Consider the following 15072-nt stretch of genomic DNA (forward strand, 5'->3'; position numbering starts at 1 on the left):
TCCCTGCTGACACCTCTGCAATGTCACATCTCTGGCCACTTTGCATTCCCTGAGGAATAAGGCAAAGGAGAAGCGGTCAGCAGCCCTACAGCCAGCTGCCCTGCAGAGACGCCCGCCTGTGACATCTGTGTTTCTGGAGCGGTCACTTCGTTCCCTGCAAGCTCCACCTCCAGAGTGGCTGACCAGGGGCCGAATACAAGAGGTACCTGCCCTCCCTGCTCCATTGCAGTGATGGAGGGAACGGCCCAGCGACCTGGCCTCAGCTCTGTCTGGATGGCGCTGGGCCGGCCAGGAGAGGCTGGACCCAGCGGGAAAAGCATTGTCTGACAGCCTGGCTCACCCCCGGGCAGGAGGGCCGGCTGGCTGCAGGCTCGCCCTGGCTGGGAGGTGGGTTGCCTTCCCTCTCGCCAAAGGGCAATAGAGAGCGCCCAGCTCCACTCAAAACATGTTTATGTTCATGGAAAACCTGTTCCCGGCAGCTACCAAAGCTCACTCGAGCTCCCAAGGGTGATTCAGGCATGATGAAATCAAGCCCTGGAAGGGGCCAAGGGGCTTGGCCGGTGCAGGGGCCAGCAGCTTCCAGGATGGATCAGTCCAAGGCCCACTCACTGGTCACCTTCCTGGCCCGTGGGAGATGCCCTCCTGCTCTGCACATACAGTCCCTCTGCAGGGGGCAGGTGGGGTAGAAGAAGTCCCATGGATGAGGGTCAACTGAGTGTGGGGCCCAGGGTGGGCTGTCTGAGTCCTGGGATCTCGTCTAATCCCCTAAAAGCCATGGGAGAGAAGAGTCAGTGCTCTCCTAGCCTCAGAAGATGAAAGTGAGGTTCGGCGAAGTGCCGGGCTGTGGGCAGGTCCCGCAGCAAGCAGGTATTAACCAGCAGTAGTGCCGGTGCCGGAAGCAGGACAGGATGATGATAACTGAGGTTGCGCCAGTGGCATCTCCACAAGGAAGGTACTGTCTGCATGGGGCTGACCGAGCACGTCCCCGCAAGGCCCAGGACCACCCTCTGTTAGAACATCCTCTAGGGCCAGACGCTCCCCGGAGAAAGAGCTCACAGATGGATGGGCCTGGGGCTGCAGGGCTTCTGCTGCGGACGGTTGTGCATCCAAAGGCTGAAGCCTGAGTTGAGGTAGATGCTCTTCCTCTGCGTCTCTGGGCAGGGTAGCTCAGTGCAGCCCTCCAAGGAGAGTTGGCCATTTGTACAGTGGCGAGTGGGGTTTACAGCAGGGAGCTTTGAAGCTGGCTGTCTTGCTGGCCTGTCCTGGCCACTCTTGTATGAGGGTCAGCCATGGATGGTCATGGCTCCAGGAAGCCCCAGGCGGCTGAAAAGAGCCCAGTGTCCCACGATGGAGTCTGTGTCTTGGATCTGCTCATTGTGATGGAAACCCTTACAAGATTCTACTGTTCCTCCCTGACAGGACCACGGGCTATTAGAGGGAGCAGGGTGGGATCGGGCAGCCCTTCTCCCATCCCCAGGGGTCCTGCAGGGTGATGACCCTTCATCCTTGGGGGTGTCACCTCCATATCTAGGGTGTGATGGGGTGTGAGGCTGACCTGCCCTGCTCTCCCATCTGAGGGGTGAGGTCGTGCCCTTACTCTGCTCTCTGAAAAGAAAAGTGAAAGTGTTAGTTGCTCAGTTGTGTCTAATACTTTGCGACCCCATGGACTGTCAGGCTCCTCTCTCCATGGGATTCTCCAGGCAAGAATACTGGAGTGGGTTGCCATCCCCTTCTCCAGGGGATCGTCCCGACTCAGGGATCGAACCTGGGTCTCCTGGATTGCAGGCAGATTCTTCACTGTCTGAGCCACTCTGCTCTCTATAAATAGACAAACGGTCTTCTCTCCAGGAGTTTGCCTTGGCCCCCTGAGCTGGGAGGTTGAGGAGGGTCCCGATTGCTCCAGAGGAAAGGAACTGTCGGTTAGCCACGGCCCGGAGGGCACCATGCTCATCATAAGGAAAGGAGGAGGGGCGGGGACTTCTCTCTGCCTTCTCCTCGCCCCCTCCTTCCTTTCTGTAGATGCATCTCCCTCCCTCCCAGGACCTGGGGCCTTCGTCTGCCCTCCCCGCCCCTGCTGTCTGCCTTGGGTCCTCTCCACCCCAGCACTCTGCCCAGGGTGTGGATCTGACTCTTTCCTGTCCCTCTTCATCCCTTGAAACCAAAATAAACTGATATCAAGAGGCAGCCAGGGCTAGGGGCCAGCACACCAAGACCTCAGGGGTGCTTATTTTAGCTGGTGATGTGCTGTCACTGGGTCCAAACCGTTCCAAAACTCGGCACTGAGTCCCACATCCCAGCTCAGAGCGCCCTCTCCTTCTTCTCTGGCTCTTCCCCTCTCCCCTCTCTTTCTCTCCCTCCTGAAAGAGGTATCACTGTCATATGGAGAACATGCTGGGACTGGCTCCCTCTCTGGTCCTTACTAGGTTTGGGGCTCTATGAACTGCCTCCCTCCCCCCAGCTTTACTCATCTAATTCAGATTAAAATAAACATGGAGGGAAGCCTGAAAGGTCTGATGTGTGTGTGCATGTGTGTGAGTGTCTATGCAGCCATGAGCTAGGATGAACCTGGCAAATGTGATACAGCCTTTCCCAGTTTAGACCCAGGAGCTATGTGGCTTGCATGAGAACACATATAGCAATAGTCATTTAATGAGCACCTACTATGCACCAGGCATCATTGTAAGCCCTGATCCGCAGCAGTGAACAGAAATAATCCAGATGGGACAGGCAGGCAATAAATAAGGAATGACAAATAAATACATCATAACTCCGGGGGAGGGTGATAAGTGCTGTGGAGATAAATGAAGCAGGGTAGGGAGCTAGAGAGGGAGGGAGGGGAGGCTCTGTGTGGGATCAGGAGAGAAACTTCCTGGTGCCATCTGTGAGCCCTGGGGTTTTCTCTTGGCAGCCAGGCCTTCTTTCCATTGCCCTTCAAGTTGACGAGTTGTTTGATTTCTGCCTCTGCATCTGTGCCCCCATGGACTCCTTTCTGTCCCCATAAAAACCTTCCCTCGAGGACTGTTCCAAAGGACCATCTATAGGGCCTTGCACAAAGGCTCCGAATAGCCCTGGGGCCAAGACTTTTCAGAGGTTTGTGTAATTTGTTATCTGAGACACATAAAAGAAAACCTCAGTGAATTAACAGTATTGCCCATCAGAATGGATAATGTGAGAAAAGGTGGAAAATGCAAGTGCTGGTGAGGATATGGAGTACCTGGAACTCAGGCACACAGTCGGTACAACACCTTTGGAAAACTGGCTGTGTTCCTGTAGCTGAACATATACCGATTCTATGACCTACTGATTCCTGTCCTAGGTGTTGGCCCAGCAGAAATGGCCATGGATAGTCACCAACAGACATGTTCTAGAATGTTCACAGCTACAATATCCATTATAGTCCCAAACTAGGTACCACCCAAAGGACCAACAGCAGCAGAGTGGACCAACTGAGATATATTCAGAGCATGGAAAACCACACGGCAATGGGAAGGAACAATCTGGAACTACATGAAACAATATGGACGGACCTCAGACTACACTGTTCAGTGGGGAAGACACTGGTGTAACTCCACTCGTAGGAAGTTCAAAACAACCTGAGCCACTAGTCATCAGGAAGAGCGGTCACCCTTGGCAGGAGGTGGCAGAGGGTTGCATTGAAATGGGCAATCTCTTTGATGCATCTCTCTTTGATGTGGTGCTGGGGTGCCTGTGAATTGATGGGATATATTCTAGTGATAAGTCTGCTTTTCTGTGGGCATATTACACTTAAATGAAATGTTTTAAAAAATCAGTGCTGTTCAGGCCTTGCCTCGGATAAATTAAATTAGAATCTCTGGGGTAGAGGCAGGTATGGCTAAGTTTAATAGGATTCTAATGTGCAGTTTAGCTTGGGAATCAACATGTCAGCCCAACTTCATTTTGGAGTTGACTGACCTGTAATGTGAACAGACAGGCCAACCTGGTCTCAGACTCTGTGGACCTTTATCCATAGCATCAAGCCTCCCACGTGGGATGAGTGAAGGACTAGGGGAATAGCAAATATTCACCAATTTATAGTCAAAGCCTTGTGGCACTCCTTGTTTTGCTCCAACATTTGATTTCCTCATTACCTGGGGGATAGGGGCTTCCCTTGTGGCTCAGACGGTAAAGAATCTGCCCACAACAATGTGGGAGACCTGGGTTCAATCCTTGGGTTGAGAATATGCCTGGGAGAAGGGAATGGCTACCACTCCAGTATTTTTGCCTGGAGAATCCCATGGACAGAGGAGCCTGGCAGGCTATAGTCCATGGGATCACAAAGAGTTGGACATGACTAATCGACTAACACTTTCACTTTGGGGAGATAGAGCTATAGCTAAAAGCATCAGCTTTTGCATCAGGCAGACGTGGTTCAAATTGCTAAACCACTACTTATAGATTCTGGACAAACTCCGCAGTCTCTCCAAGCCTCAGTTTTCTCATCTGTGAAATGGGGTAATGATAGCACTTGCTGCAAGAGTTGTGCAAGTGCAGCCGGAAGACGTTGTCATATGAGTCAAAGTGTGTCTGGCCAGCCCCCTCCCATTGCTGTCCGCCCTCGATGCATTTTCTGTTCCCTGTGATGCTTGACCCACAATTCAGGCTCTTAATTTTCAAAAGTTGAGTGCAGGCACAGGCAACAGGATTTGGAGACCAAGTTTCTCCAGCTTTCTTGACTCTATGAGGTTTGTCTGGACTAGGAGGGAGAGGCAAGACAGAGGGCCACCTAAAAAGGGGCCCTATCCCTGCGCACAGCCCAGCCCTCCCAGGCAGGCCAGACCTGGGTCTCTGACATGGAAGGCAGTGGCATCTGTGCCCTACATCTGGCAGGGATCCCAAGGAAGCAGTAGAACTCCAAGGATGCACTCCATGGAACCTACTAGAATTTCTTCCTGCCGAGAAATATCCCCAAACAGTAAAGAGCCCCGGACAGCCCCCTCTTCTCTTGCATCCCTGTCATAGCACATGGCCTGGGGGTGCTATGTATGAACTGACCTTTCGGGGTCATCAGCCACAGTGGCCTGGGGGGACTGTCCCAAGTGGAGGTGATGCTGGTAGCTGGGAGACAGACAGCCTGGGACTCATCACACCCTCCTGTCCTTAGCCCCAGGTCAGCCTCTAGAACACTGACCTGACTACAGGGCGCCCTGAACTCACTGAGATTAATTTCCAGATGGAATATGCAAAGTGAGCCACGCTCTGGGGTCACAAGTCCAATATTCTGCAAGGGGAAGTGGTCTCTGAAACGGAAATTATTTTCCATTTAGAGGAGTGGCCAAGTGACATTTCCAGCGTCCCCGACTCTGTAACCTGAGATCTGAACGCAGACGTGGGCATGTGGGTGCCTGGCATCGTGCATGCTCAGGGCATGTGCCCGTATGTGTGCTGTCTTTGCCACCCGAGGCTAACATCTGGGGCCACTCATTCGAGTCCAGAAGCAGAGAATTTCTTCCCTGGGCCTGGAGGAAGGGCTCCACTGCCCCTGCCCGGGCTTGCCCACAGGCTTATTCATTTGTTTGTTCCCCTGCCCACCCCACAGACTCCAGCAGCTGGATTCCTGCCCTGGGACCCCCAAATATCAGGCTCTGCCACCTGCTACCCGCAAAGGCCCAACATTGAACCTGCGTATCCTCACTTCCCTCTCGTTCAGAGTTTCTTCCTCCCTGCCTTCCTGCCTGCTCTCCGTCTCTCTCCTTCCCCTCTTCCTTCCCAGCCTCCCTGACTCCCCTCCTTCCTCCTCTCTTCTCTCCATCCTTTCTTCCCACTTTCCCTCTTTTCTGTCTCTTCTCTTCCTTTCTCCTCTCTCCCACATTTCCTTCCTTGCTCTTGCTTGCAGCTTTCTCTCCCAGCTCTGTGTCTCTTACTCTCTGCATCTCTCTCCTCTCTCGCTCCCTCCTGGGGAGTTCCAGAAACATACCCATATATGGCCTCCGTGTCAAGGATCAGAAGTGATGACGTCACGGGAGAGCCAAGGCTCCGAGATGCTCTCCGAAGTCAAGTCCGTAATTGACGCGGCCTGGAGGAAACCAGGATCGCGGCTTCCTCGGTGCAGTCTTTAAACAGGAAACCTGAGATTCATAACATCTTATAGTTTGGCTTGCCATCATTGGTCATGCGATGGGCCCGAAATAAACTCCCTGCTTCAAAGGAGAGCATTTCAGAACTGCCTGGCAGAGCAGCCAGAAGCCCAGGGCCAGGGCTGAAGGCAAACTCAGGGAGCATGTTCTGAATTAAGACACTCTCAGGAAAAATCCTTTTTCTTACCCCTGAATTTTACCCTTGTTTCAGAGCCTAACAGGTAATGCATGCTTTCAACTTTCTTATGCAGAAAGACTGCTTGTCGGGCTGGGACTTAACTGCTGTGGTATCTATTCATAGCCTCTTAGAGTCAAAGTATGTTTGTGTGTCTCCCTCTTTCTTCTATTCTCTTGAGTTATTAAAGCAGGCTGGTGACTTTTATTTTGGATTGGGGGCACAGAGAATCAGCCGTTTGCATGTACTTGTCCAATCTTCCGGAGGATTCTTGCTCAGAATATCACTCTGCTGTGTACTTCTAAAAATGGCAATGCAAAAGGAGTTATCAATGATGCTATTGTTGGTCCTATAGGCCTTGGGCAATGTCTGTATCAGACAAATGACTTTCAGAAATGCTTTCAGGTTGAGGGAAGAAATATTTTCATGCATGGGGTCGTAATTTCATGTGCCATTTTTGGAGCGTCTATGGAACATCTATGTATGGGCAGGATTGTGTGTGGGTGGGGGGGAGGGGGTGATAGCAACCTTGGATGCCACGAGCTGTATTTGCAATAACTTGGGGTTTAGGAGAGGAAATAGAATCTGCAAACAAAACTAAGATACCACGTAAAGAATGAAAAAGGGTGTGTGTGTGTAAACATGAGGACACATTCAAAGAAGTGCTGGCCTTTGAAAAGATGGATGGATGTCTCAGATGGGTGGAGGGTGGGTGGGATAGGGACCTCCAGCTGGAGGATCAGCTCGGGCAAAGGCAGACAAGCTGGGGTGGGTCTGGGGAGAGAGTAGGGAGAGCCGTGTGGTTATAGCAAAGGGTCAGGAGGTGAGAAGTGGCAGTGATGCTGGAAGGGGAAGTCGGGAATGGGGGTAGTGGTGGGAGAGCAGTATCTCCCACCAGGCCAGGCAAGAGGATGGAACATGTCCTGACCATTTTTGAGCAGAGAAGGGGTGGAGAGAATCTGACTTTAGGCAGCTCCTTGCAAAGCCAGAGGAACGAGGAGGCAGGGAGGCAGCGACCCTTAGGTAAGTCATTAAGGCCTGAGTCAGGGCAGAAATTGAGCCCCCAGCACAGGATAGAAGAGCTTGCCTCAACAAAAGGTAAGTTTACGCACGAGGCAGCAGTTGAGGGAGTTCACAGGCGCCCAGGCAGAGCCGGCGCGGCCAGCGCACCAGTCATAGCCCCTGACCTCTGCGGTCGGAGGCCCGGGGCAGAGCGCGGTGGGGCAGCCAGGGGCGGGCTCCAGTCACTTCTGCAACAGTTGGACAGGTCCCGACAGCTGGTGGCAGGACTGTTTACAGCACAGCCCCCTCCAGGACTGGCGGCTGCCACCACCTGGCAGCCTTCCAGGTTGCATCATCCATTCTTGCACAAACAACCCAGCCCACGAGGGCCTGGGAGAGGGGAGGGCGTCACCTTCTCCCTCCTCCTTGGGGTGGGGACCATGTGTGATCCACCCCTGGTGACCTGACAATGAGTAAGAGCCATCGATACCCGTGAGCCTTCATTGAGCACTCACCGTGAGCCAGGTGCTGGCCCAGCGCTTGTGGTAGTTCCTCTCACTGACTCTTCTCCTGGGCATCATGAGTTAGAGACGATGGTGACTCCCATTTCCCAAAGGTGGAAACTGAGGTCCCGAGAGGTTGAGGGTCTCATCTAAAGCCAGAGAGCTAGGAGGTGTTGGAGATGGGACTCAAATCCTGGCTTCTTAGCTGATGGGCCTCCAGTGCCCAAGGCCTAAGTGTGGTCTCTGAGGTCCCCCAGGGGACCAGCACTGCGGTAAACAGACCCGTCCTGGCACCACTGAACCATCATAAGGTGCTCTACAATGTGGGCAGGCTGGATCCAAAACAGTCTTCCCAGAGGAGGCACAAAAATATCCCTGGACCCGCCCACTGTCCTTCCACTGCTGAGCTGAAGAGAGTCAGGCCGCCTGGAATGGGCAGCCATCACAGGACTTGTTGATATCTTTACTTCTCATCCTCAGCACCTTCTTTTGAACCAGTTAGTGCTTGGGAGTATAAATGAGTTGTTAAGAGCTTTGTGGCCGAGGAAAACGTTGTGGGGAGGTGATGGTAACACAGAGCTCCTGCTCATGGTCAGTTGCTCAGCCAGGTCTGACTCTTTGCGACCCTATGGACTCTAGCCCACCAGGCTCCTCTGTTCGTGGGATTTTCCAAGCAGAAGTCAGTTGATTCCTAACCTGCCTGAATTTTTTAAAGAAAGGGTGACAGAAAAGAAGGGTAGAAAAGACAGAAAAAATAGAGGGAGAAAAAGAAAAAGATTTAAGTAAAGGCAGGAGAACAAAAGCAAGCAAGCAAGCAAAGACAAAAAGGAGAAGGATCCTAGCTGATTTTGAAGTGATCTCGAATAAAAGATTTCCAGCCAGTCCTGCATGTGGTTAGGCTGGGTGAGGGGAGAGAGGGCTCTGGGAGGGCACCCCAGCCCCGCCTGAGATTTTCTCTTCTGGAGCCTGGAGTTAGAGCTTCCAGAACATTCTACCACCCAGGGGTCAAGATGAGAAAGAGTCCATGTCCTCTGGGTGCCCAGAATAGGGCTGGGCAAGGCCATACTTGGGCTTGCCAGGTGGCGCTAGTGGTAAAGAACCTGCCCGCCAATGCAGGAGGCATGAGACGCGGGTTCGATCCCTGGGTGGGGAAGATCCCCTGGAGGAGGGCGTGGCAACCCACTGCCTGGAGAATTCCGTGGACAGAGAAGCCTGGTGGGCTACAGTCCATAGGGTCGCAAAGGGTAGGACGCGACTGAAGCAACTTAGCCGGCAAGGCCATATTTGGGCTGCGTGCAAGGGCTGGGGCAACAGTGATCAGAGACTCAGACCTACACTGGGGAACCCGGCCCCTTCGCATCCCCAGCCCAGGCTTCTGGCACAAGGCAAAGCCTGGCATTCGCTGATCCCTGGGCAGAAACCGGGGCGGGGGGGTCTCGAGTCCTGCGTACGTGCCAGACCTGTATGTGCCGAACTGCTGCTGTGGGAAAGAGTGAGGAGGTGTGCCAGGGGAGCATGGGAGGGGGCTAGCTGTGCCAGGACCAGCCCCTTCAGGGCTGGGAGGTAAGAGACACATCCTCCACTTGGGAGGCTGAGCAGAAGGTGACCCACGGGGCCTGGGGACTCAATAGCATGGGACCCAAAGGTATAAAATGGAAACTTGGCATTCACTGATGCTTTCCTTAGCTGGTGTTCATGGCCCCGCCTCAGACTGTGGGCCTTTGGGCCTGTGCAGAGTGTGTGCTTCTCCTCGGAAAATGGAGTATTTTCCACCAAAAAAGAGAAAATAGGTTTCTTCCCCCTTGTTCTTTCTTCTTCCCTGTCTCCCCCTCCCCCTATTTCTCTCCCCTGTTTTAGGGGTAGCTTCTGCCTGCAGTTTGCAACAATCAATACATAATCTTCTAAAACGTCATCAGGGTCCTAACCCCTGGTGAGCGATTCATCCTGATTCAGGTTGGCGAGCGGTGCTCAGCTCGTTTAGCACAGTCTTGAACTCCTCTGCATATGATGGGTGCAGAGGGCCTGGGGGCGTGGTGGTGTGGAAGCAGATGTCCCTTGGTGACTTGGGCCCGTCGCACCCTGTCTCTGGGCCTCAGTTTCCCCTCCTGGGCTATGGGTCAGCAGTGGTCAGGTAACCTTTGACAGGGTTATTCAGTAACAGGTCAGCTCAGTAACCTCCAACAACGCCCTTGCAGCCTCAGAAATCTAGAGTCCTAGCTCCCAAGGGAAGCCAGGACTGTGTCTGTCACCAGCATCAAAGTGTCTGAGATCAGAAGAGCAGGGAGGGGCTTTAGAGCTTTAGAGTCTGAACAAAGGCTCAAATCCTAACAGCTGTGAGGCCCCAGACGCCAGCAGCCAGAGGCTTGTCAGCACTGCCTCTTACAAAGGCCCAGCCTGGGGCTCTAACCTGGGCCCTCTGGGGGCCAAGCAAGATGGCCTGGATTCCGCTCCCCCACACCCCAGGGCCAAGTCAGCCCTTAGCAGAGACTTCCAGACTAACCCCTGCTCACGGCCCTAAGTGTTCAGTGTCAGAGAGTCTGATGAAAAAAGGGGCAGAGGGTTAGGGTTAGGGTTAGGTTTAGGCTCTCTACCACTTATAATCTGGGTCTCCCCATCTGGGCAATGGGAAGAATCCTCCCCCAGTGCAGGGGTCTTGAGAAGTCAAAAGGTGCAGTATGTGAAATTGGCCAGGAAATGGTGAAGGGACCCACAGCACCGGCTTTTTTTTTTCTTTAGTTCAGTGTAGTTGATTTACAATGTTTCAGGTATACAGAGAAGTGATTCAGTTATACACATATACTGGGTTGGCCAGAAAGTTCATTAGAGCTTTTCCATAACATCTTACAGAAAAATCCAAATGAACTATTTGGTTAACCCGATATATGTACTCTGTTTCAGATTCTTTTCATTTATGGGTCGTTACAAGATAATGAATATAGTTCCCTATACTATACAGAAGGTCCTTGTTGTTCATCTGTTTTATATATAGTAGTGTGAGCACCAGCCTTTTCTATGGTTTAGCTTTTAAAGCCTTAGGACCCAGGAAAGGGAGAGATGCTTTAATGTTTTACAAACACGAGTCTCCAGCTGGAAGTATTTCCTCAGATTTCCCAGGGCCCCTCCGGATCTAGGGCAACAGCAGATCAGAAAGATTAAGCTTCATAAACGTATTGGGCATTGCAAGGAGTGGGGTTGAGAACCCTGGAGGCCAAGAAACAGCCCAGGTCAATTCCTCACTTCCTCATGTGGCCCCAGGCTCACCAAGCAGTCTATGGTTAGGACTATCTCAGGGTAAGGTCATGGGATGTTTGGGAGGCCCTAGAATAGATAGACAGTTATATACTTATATAACATATATGTACATACATTTATAATATAGTAATATATGAAAGTGAAAGTGTTAGTTGCTCAGTTGTATCCGACTCTTTGAGACCCCATGGACCCACCAGGCTCCTCTGTCCATGGGATTCTCCAAGCAAGAATACAGAATTGGGTTGCCATTCCCTCCTCCAGGGGATCTTCCCGACCTAGGAATCGAACCCAGGTCTTCTGCATTGCAGCTATATTCTATCATCTGAGCCAGGAAAGCCCCCTTTGAATATATATGTATATGTATGTGTGCATATATATATATATAGTCTTTCTATATATATAGCCTTCAGTTTAACCTGGCCCTTTATTCAAAGCTTACAAAACAACTAGAGTCTGTTGGTTACATGGGATGAGGACTAGGTGTGAGGTCAGAAGATACAGCCTCTGGTCTCTTTCTCAATTTTGCCCTGCTGTTGCCTCAATTTCCTCATCTGTAGAATGGGAACAACAACACCCTCATCATAGATCTACCACTGGCTCAAGAGGACAACATTCAGGAGAGTGTAAATTAACTGCAAGGGGAGGCATTAGGGCTGTGGTTCTCCCAGTGCTCGTTGCAGAGTCTGAAACACAGCGCTTTACGTAAGAGCTGACCCGGACAGTCCACACTCATACCTAAAACACTTAAGTCGACCCTGCCTGAAACACTCATCCAGCCCTTACTATGTGCCAACCCTATTCCAGGAAATAAGTGTTCACTAGACACCCTCTATTGTTGTTTGTAGGCGGTCACCTCATACATGAATTCAAACCTGGGATTAGAAGGAGTGGGACGGGCTGTGGGTCCTTACAAAGTTCCCAGGACAGCAGGTCGTGTACGCAGGAAAGGAGGAGGTGGCGGGAGGGGCCCTGGGGAGCGAGGGATTTGGAAGTGGTGGGCGGAATCCATCCCGCACCCAGGCTGGGCTTGGGGAGGGCGTGGCGATCTCCTTCCTTCCCAAGCTCTGAGCCTGTTACTCACCCCCGGGCCCGCCCATCAGAGCTCTGCAGGGTCCCGCGGGGCTGCCTGGACTAACGTCCATCCTGATCACAGCTGAGGGGAAGGCGGCTCGCACGGAAACTGCCAACCGGGAAGGAGTTCCGGGTGACAGCGTCACAGCAGGAATGAGTCAGAGCAGAGAATCACAGCATCTCTGGAGCGTGGACTAGTGTTAGCAGGTTTTCCTGGGCCACTGGCCACGTGCTAAGTGGCCTGCCCCATGTTCATACAGGTCACCTGGTTTCATCTGCCGGTACCTCTGTAGACCAGACGCTACTATGTCTCCATTTTACAGAAGGGCAAATTGAGGCAGAAGGGGTGGGAGCAACATGCTTCCCATGACGCAGTCAGCTGGTGGCAGAGCCGGCTTTGAACCCAGGCAGTCAGACATCTGTGGTCATGCTATCTACCAAAAGCAGGGTCTTCTCATAATAGCTGTGCTTCCAAGGTTTGACCCAATCATTCATTCACTTGCCCATCTGACATTTACTAAGTACCTACTGCGTACCTGGCCTCGGGTTAGGTCCTGGGGTTATGGCGCGAATGTGACACAGCCCTGTTCTCTGGACGCCTCTGGACTCCCTGGGAAGCCAGGCCCACAGTGGGTAGTCAGAGCACTAGGAGAGGACGGGGGCCCTTGGAGGCAGCTCAGGGCTCCTCAGCCATCAGATCTGGGAGGCTTCCTGGTGGAGAAGCCACAGGAAGGCATCTGGGACAGATAGTGAATGGACGAGGCCGGGAAGGGAAGGCAGATGAGCGGACAGCTGGAAGTGGCTTATCTGGGCTCTTACCTCTGACTCAGGTCCTCAGCAGAGTGGGAGCTTGGTGCCCTGGAAGATGACTGCCAGGCCCTTTCCTGTCCCCGACACTCCCAGCCATGCCCCCAGCCCCAATTTCTACTAAGACATCAAGAAGCCACTCTTCCCACCCCAAACAGCCACAATGACCCCACGCCATCAGTGGGAACCCAGGTCCCTGCCAGCTCGCAGGCAGACCCTGGCTGTCAGGGAGCCTGGATTTGTGGGAAGGGGAAGGAACCGGAGGAAGAAGGACCACTTTTCAAATGCTATTATTTAATCCTCACTTCAGTGTTGCAAGGGCCCATGTTTCTATGCCCATTTTACAGGTGTAGAAACTGAGGCCCAGCTTGGAAGAGCACTGACTGTGGATTGGCCAGGCATTGTGCTGAGTGCTTTACTGTGTTAACACAAGAACCCCCGTCACAGCGACTGTTACCCCCATTTTACAGATGCCACCTGGGAGAGGTGGGGGTTCCCCTGGAGCCAATGTTTGGGGACCCACAAAGGAGAAAAAGAGGGGCCCCTGGAAGCCTCGGTCTCCCCTATTCCAAGCTGGCCTTGGATGGGCCACGCTCAAACACTGCTCCCTCCGCAGGCCTCTAGCTTGACTGGCAGGGCCCATTGCACTCTCACTTTCCCTGGGAAAGGGCTATTTTTATCTCAGTCAGCCTCCCAGAGGGTCCTATGAGATGGCCGGCCTCTTTCCTGGACTCAGGCCCAGAAGGTGGCCCAGTCCCCAAGCCGAGGCCTCAGAAATCAAGCTGAGCAGCATGAAAATGAGGAGAAACTGAGGACAAGAGAGGGGCAGGGCATCATCCAGGATCTCACCTCCTCACCCCACCGTCACTCTGCCATGAAATAGGTGCTCTTATTAAGCCCATTGTTCCAAATAGGAAAAGGACTATGTCAAGGCTGTATATTGTCACCCTGCTTATTTAACTTATATGCAGAGTGCATCATGAGAAACGCTGGGCTGGAAGAAGCACAAGCTGCAATGGAGATTGCCGGGAGAAATATCAATAACCTCAGATATGTAGATGACACCACCTTTATGGCAGAAAGTGAAGAGGAACTAAAAAGCCTGTTGATGAAAGTGAAAGAGGAGAGTGAAAAAGTTGGCTTAAAGCTCAACATTCAGAAAACTAAGATCATGGCATCGGGTCCCATCACTTCATGGCATATAGATGGGGAGACAGTGGAAACAGTGTCAGACTTTATTTTTGGGGGCTCCAAAATCACTGCAGATGGTGATTGCAGCCATGAAATTAAAAGACGCTTACTCCTTGGAAGGAAAGTTATGACCAACCTAGACAGCATATTAAAAAACAGAGACATTACTTTGCCAACAAAGGTCCATTTGGTCAAGGCTATGGTTTTTCCAGTGGTCATGTATGGATGTGAGAGTTGGACTGTGAAGAAAGCTGAGCACTGAAAAATTGATGCTTTTGAACTGGTTTTGTAGAAGACTCTTGAGAGTCCCTTGGATTGCAAGGAGATCCAACCAGTCCATCCTGAAGGAGATCAGTCCTGGGTGTTCATTGGAAAGACTGATGCTGAAGCTGAAACTCCAATACTTTGGCCACCTCATGCAAAGAGTTGACTCATTGGAAAAGACCCTGATTCTGGGAGGGATTGGGGGCAGGAGGAGAAGGGGATGACAGAGGATGAGATGGCTGGATGGCATCACCGACTCGATGGGCATGAGTTTGAGTAAACTCCGGGAGTTGGTGATGGACAGGGAGGCCTGGCGTGCTGCAGTCCATGGGGTCACAAAGAGTCGGACACGACTAAGCGATTGAACTGAACTGAACTGAACTGATTAAGTCCATTGCAGGGACACCACCCTTATGGCAGAAAGCGAAGAAGAGCTAAAGAGCCTCTTGATGAAATTGAAAGAGGAGAGTGAAAACGTTGGCTTAAAGCTCAACATTCAGAAAACTAAGATCATGGCATCGGGTCCCATCACTTCATGGCAAATAGACGGGGAAACAGTGGAAACAGTGGCTGACTTTATTTATCTGGGCTCCAAAACCACTGCAGATGGTGATTGCAGCCATGAAATTAAAAGACGCTTGCTCCTGGGAAGAGAAGTTATGACCAACCTAGACAGCATATTAAAAAGCAGAGACATTACTTTGACAACAAA

General features: G+C 52.0%; 1 protein-coding gene across 2 annotated transcripts in view; it reads left to right on the forward strand.

Moving 5' to 3' along the window:
* The first annotated feature begins 6040 nt into the window (after positions 1 to 6040).
* The window catches only part of ASB2 (ankyrin repeat and SOCS box containing 2), a 47848-nt gene continuing 38816 nt past the window's right edge, over positions 6041 to 15072 (forward strand). For both annotated transcript variants that reach the window (XM_043489773.1, XM_043489772.1), the window contains exon 1: positions 6041 to 6316. The gene's annotated coding sequence lies outside the window, so the exon portion shown is untranslated. The remainder of the gene's footprint in view (positions 6317 to 15072) is intronic.

The sequence above is a fragment of the Cervus canadensis genome, chromosome 17 (genome assembly GCF_019320065.1).
Source record: "Cervus canadensis isolate Bull #8, Minnesota chromosome 17, ASM1932006v1, whole genome shotgun sequence".
Classification (NCBI taxonomy): Eukaryota; Metazoa; Chordata; class Mammalia; order Artiodactyla; family Cervidae; genus Cervus; species Cervus canadensis.